We start from the raw sequence: 6,000 nt of genomic DNA, 5'->3' as shown, positions 1-6,000 counted from the left end.
CACTGCCAGCCCTCCTGGCTGCAGCTCCCCCTTTCTTCTGCCCATGCCACCACATTTCTCCTGACTGGCTCTGCACCCATCCCAGTCCTCTCAGGCATGCCACCCAGTCCTCCTGACTGTATGTCCCTCACCCGCCCGCTTGGCTGAAGACTTGCCTGGCAGTGTTCTCCTGCTGTCCTCTCCTTGGTCCCGTGCCTCCTAGCCAGGACACTTCTGTGTGTCTTGAAGAGGTTCCTGTCCACACTTGAGCCCAGGCACAAGGTCACACCCCCTCCCCCAGACTGGGGAGCTCCCTCAAAACTCCATCTCTTGCTTCCACCTGAACTCTCCACACTGCCCCTGCTTGGCTGACTGTGGGTATTTGAGGGGGCCTGCCCCCTGCCAATCCTTCTGTTGGGGATTGGTCAGGGCTTCAAAATACTCCAGCTAGCTCCTCCTGGACTTCTCCTATCTGCTTTTGGAACCTTCTCCAAGTTTCCAACATACCCAATCACTCAAATTTGATGGCTGCACAAATATCGGTCGTTGCTGTGGCCCACTAATGGTGCAAAATCTGAACAAAAATTCTTAGTAAAGATTTTCGAAAGAAAATTCTTTTGGAATTCGACCAATGTATGGCTGACCTTAGACTCCAGGCCTCACCCAACGCAGCTGTTCCTCACATATTCACCCAGAGGGCCCCTGATCCACTGACTTCCTCCAAATATATACACTCTCCCAGCATGCTCAGTGAACACAAAAAATCCTACTGATTGGCTGAAAGAGATATGCATATTCATAACTAAGTCTCACTGCAGCTCATCATACTAATGCCAAAGGCATTAGTGTCACCTATAGATGGGAAGAACCACAGTTAAACCAGGCTTATGAGAAAACCTGAATATTCAAAAGACTACACATTAGCTAGGTTAGTTACCACCTAGCACAGCTAAATTTACTAGTAGCCCTTGTTTAAGGCAAGGGTGCTACAGATAGATAGAGAGTGATACCACAGTGACATCTGCTCCAAACGTGATGTAAGACTAGCTTGTGGTGACAATTGTCCTCTGTGCCCAGTGAACAAGACGTCTCTGATAGTCCCTACATGTGTATTTTTTGCAAACATATCTTTTAGGTTTTAGAACAAGGAAACATGCCTAAATCAATATAGTTTATTATTTACAGAAACTTGAAACTCATTTTGTAAGTGTATGTTAAGAAGTAAAAGTACCTCCTGAAGTTGTCAGAAGTGCTCATTAAACTACATGAGCTAAAGGTTGAGAGTCTATCCTCCTGGCCAAAATATTATATACTTTATCATTTCGCAAACTGACTATCCAGAACATTTAAGTGGTTTTTGATGATGAAATAAAAATTAGTGACTGCAACAAAGGGGTTCCTCTTTTGAAAAAAAAAAAAAAACATTCCTTTTGCAAAAGCCCATCTTACATTGTATTCTAAACCTCCCCAAAAATCAAAAGAAGGGATAAAAGAGCATTATATGATAGCCTGCTTCTAAAATAAGTTCAGTGGATGATCTTTTGGCTGGCTACACACCTTTGCGTTGCAGTCACCACACCATCCACACACACGCAATGGTGCCCCAAAGCTCCAAAAGCATTGCAATGCAAAGGTAACCAACTCCGCGTATTGTGATGTGCTGCCTGCATTGTTAAAAAAGGGTCAAGTTTGGTTTTAGGTGTGCTTGGGTGTGTCGGAAGCCCACTGAACATGGGCTGCCTTAGCCCAATGCAGGATGTAAAGCGCGTTAACATACTGCATCAACACACAGCAGATGTATAAGGCCTCATGCACACCAGCGTATCTAAGCGTACATGTATGTGAAAGCTGTTCTTGCCTCCCCGGGATTGAAAGGTGTTCCATGTATCCACATTCAAGCAGATCCATTCAGGTCTGTTGGGATGCAGTGGCTGCACAGATACAGCCGCTGGACCTAGTTTGACAGTCATGCATGGGCAGGGCAGGACTTACCATTGAGCTTGACTGGGCTCAAGCCCATGGGCCCCTCCCAATAGGGGGCCCCGCCGAGATACATAGCCGAGTGTACTCGGCTCGGCTCCACTCACAGTCACGCCCAGTCCCGCCCTATGATGGACATAACACAGGGACTGGGCGTGACTGTGAGCTGAACCGAGTACACTCGGCTACTCTCAGCTCCGCTCGGGACTGCAAGAGGACCCGAGAACCGCCAAGAGGACCCGAGAACCGCCAAGAAGACCCGAGAGCCTCCGAGATACAGAGGACTCTGTATCTCGGGGGCGCCATTTTTAAACTTCAAGACTGCAATAAAAAGGCTGCAAATGACACTAGGGCAAGGCTGCAAATGACAAGGCTGCAGATGGATGGGCAAGGCTGCAGATGGACACTGATAAGGCTGCATTGATGGGCATTTAAATGTAAGGTTTTTTTCCTTAAACTTCCCTCCTAAACTTGGGGTGCGTGTTATATGCCTATAAATACGGTAATGTATAGAAGGTAGGGCCCGAAAGTGACTCAAGCCCAGGGGCCCCTACCACCCTAAGTTCTGCCCTGTGCATGGGCATAATAGTTCTCGATTTTTACTGGGTTGCACACTTGCAAGCAGGTTGAAATAGCCAGTTAGGTGCTGTCCTATCAAGCAGGGTGGGAGTTAATGCATTTCCCGCTTCTTTGGTCTTTTTGGCAGGTTCTTCCTGGGCCTGGCCCACTAATCCCATGATATAAAAAACGGACAGTGGTCTGGAACTGGATAGGGGGTTTGGGTCGCTTTAGCTTGGGTTCCCTCTATCAGCATGTTCCCAAAAAAGGCCTACTGGAGAGCTAAGACCAATGCCCATAAGGGAGTGACCAGAGAATAACACCCGTGAGGAGCAGAAGGATGTCATTCACCACTACCTGGATGTAAGGCCATCAGAACCTGGGGTTCCCCCTGAAGACACCAGCACTCGAAGAATGCCTCTGATGGACTTTTGTATTACGCAATCACTTCCTTTGCAGGTATGCTGTGGCAGCACACAGCCTGTAGATAAAGTTAGGGAATTAGGGGAGAATTATTCCTTTAACCACTTGCCGCCCGCCAATAGTCAAATGACGGCTGCAAAGTGGTTTCAAAATCCTGGCTGGACGTCACAGGACGTCCTCAGGATTTTGAGCCGCTGCAGGCCCCCGGGGGCGCGCATCGCGGCGATCGTTGTTGCGGGGTGTCAGTCTGACACCCCGCAACTACGATCTCGGTAAAGAGTCTCCATCAGAGACTCTTTACCACGTGATCAGCCATGTCCAATCAAGGCTGATCACAGTGTAAATAGGAAGAGCCGGTGATCGGCTTTTCCTCACTCGCATCTGTCAGAGGCGAGTAGAGGAGAGACGATCGGCTGCTCCTCTGACGGGGGGGGTCTGTGCTGATCGATTATCAGCACAGCCCCCCGAGGATGCCGACACTGGACCACCAGGGATGCCACCAGACCACCAGGGATGCCCAGCACCAGGTATGCCACCCTAGACCATCAGGGATGCCAGTCAGTGCCCACGATGGATGCCAATCAGTGCCCACAATGGGCATCACTGATTGGCATGCATTATTGTTTGGCACTGATTGGCATCCATCAGTACAAAACAATACAATATCGCCTATCAGTGCCCATCCGTGCCACCTATCAGTGCCCATCCATGCCAACTATCAGTGCACATCCATGCCCATCTGTGCTGCCTATCCATGCCCATCTGTGCCGCCTATCCATGCCCATTCATGCTGCCTATCCATGCCAATTTGTGCCAACTATCAGTGCCAATTTGTGCCAGCTATCAGTGTCCATCCGTGTCGCCCATCAGTGCCACCTATCAGTGCCCATCAGTGCTGCCTATCAGTGCCCATCAATGCCACCTCATCAGTGCCACTTCATTGGTGCCACCTCATCAGTGCCGCCTTACCAGTGCCGTCAGTGCAGCTCCATCAGTGCCCATCAGTGAAGGAGAAAACTTACTTATTTACAAAGTTTTGAAACTGAAACAAAAAAAAAACTTTTTTTTTTTTCAAAATTTTCTGTCTTTTTTTATGTGTTTAGCAAAAAATAAAAACCATAGAAGTGATCAAATACAACCAAAAGAAAGCTCTATTTGTGAGGAAAAAATGATAAAAATGTAATTTGGGTACAGTGTAGCATGACCGCGCAATTGTCATTCAAATGCGACAGCGCTGAAAGCTCAAAATTGGTCTGGACAGGAAGGTGTTTAAGTGCCCTGTATTGAGGTGGTTTAATGTCGGACTCTGTAATTACCCTTTTACACTTTTCTTTCTGCACTTCTCTTTAGCATTTGAACCGTTGTCCTTGCCTGGTCTGATGCTACTGAAAGGGTTGTATTGCAAGTAACGACACACATAGTTCAACGAGTGGGTCTTAAACACATTAGAGTATGAAGACATTGGTGTGGAGTGGAGTAGTGTGAAGACACAAGTTAGGGTAACGTTAGTTTTACAGCTGCCTGTCGATAGCGTGTACCTGTTATAGGTGGAACGGCCTCTAGCAGTGAGGGAGATGTTGTCGGCAGTCCTTCTGTCAGTGGTCTGTCTCCCAGAACAAAGGCAGTGGATTCCACCGCAGAGATTCCCATCCTGTACAGAGGTACGGAGGTTCAAGTGTTAACTGTACATGTGGAACTTGTGCAAGGTGGACGGCGGGACCCACTCCACTACTAGGGAATGGTATGGAATGGTAGTGGTAAAGCTGGGCAGGTGGTTGTGGACAAGGCTCAGCATGCCCCTCCTAAAGGCAAGTTACTGAGAAGGTGTACATTGTCACGGGGACCCGAGTGTTCACTGGAGAACAGTTATGGTGCTAATGTACATGGTATATGTTCATCTATGAGAGAAGACACCCACTTTAAAGTTGAGTGTTCCCCCATGGTAGCCTCAGCTTTGCCCCAGGACATTGATGAAAACAGCACAAAGCAAAAGTACCCCATGTGTAGTACAGTGACCATGTACAAGGTGCCTAACGTGGCCAGAAGAACCCACCCCGGGGTAGGCCTCTCATGTGACTCTTGCTTGGCACTCATGAAGGGAATCACGGAGGATGTGATGACAACTCTGTCACCTTGAACCGCCCCTACACTGCATACTACTGTACATTTTTCTATACACTAAAAATATCTAAAGTGTAGATGCTGCAGTTTCTCCTAATACCCAGAAGGGGGCAGTGTTTACTTTGGGAAGAAAAAATAAAAGAGAATGGATTTAACTGAAATATATTGTACAACGTTTATCCTCCGTATTGTGTTCTGAAATCTATGTTATTACACTGAATTATATACTACCAGTATAATAAAATGATAATTCCAGAGCGGTCTGTCTATTAAGAGCGCATGGGTGCCGCCCAACCCCCGTCCATCCGTCCGGCCTCTTTCAGGACGCCGGATGCATGGATTTCAATGCAGTGTGGGTGGTTTCTTTTTATGCATCTGATTAGAGCCAGAGGCTCTAATAGGCTTCAAAATAGGGTCAGCTCGGGGCGCACAGAATGCGAATGGAGCCCACCCAGGTGTGTGTTACAACAACGAATAAATATTGTAACACCGATACTCCTCCCGGCCAATCAGGAAGCGGGTTTTGAGACATGACACCCGTACATGTTGGCTGAAAGGACAGGCGTTACTAAAGGATGCCTAGAAGGAAGCGAGGAGATGCGCGGCTGCTGAGATGGAGGAATGGAGGAGATGCCCGCTGCCCAATCACGATGCCTGATCCCGCTGCCGAAGCCCGCCACCTAGATGGGGTAAGAGAGCTGGGGTGTTTAAGGGTCCTGCAGGCCGCCGGGGGGGTGGTTCTTTGCTGCCCTCCCCCCCCCCCAAAAAAAAAAAAACAGCCACCACTGCTGAGAATATATACACTGATAATGATCACACCGCACCGTATAATGATACCGAGTATATATACACCGATAATGATCGCATTGCATCGTATAATGATACTGAGTATATATACACCGATAATGATCGCATTGCATCGTATAATGATACTGAGTA

The sequence above is a fragment of the Lithobates pipiens genome, unplaced genomic scaffold (genome assembly GCF_037356315.1).
Source record: "Lithobates pipiens isolate NorthernLeopardFrog02 unplaced genomic scaffold, aLitPip1_a1.2 Scaffold_8, whole genome shotgun sequence".
NCBI lineage: Eukaryota > Metazoa > Chordata > Amphibia > Anura > Ranidae > Lithobates > Lithobates pipiens.
This window is presented reverse-complemented; position numbering follows the sequence as displayed.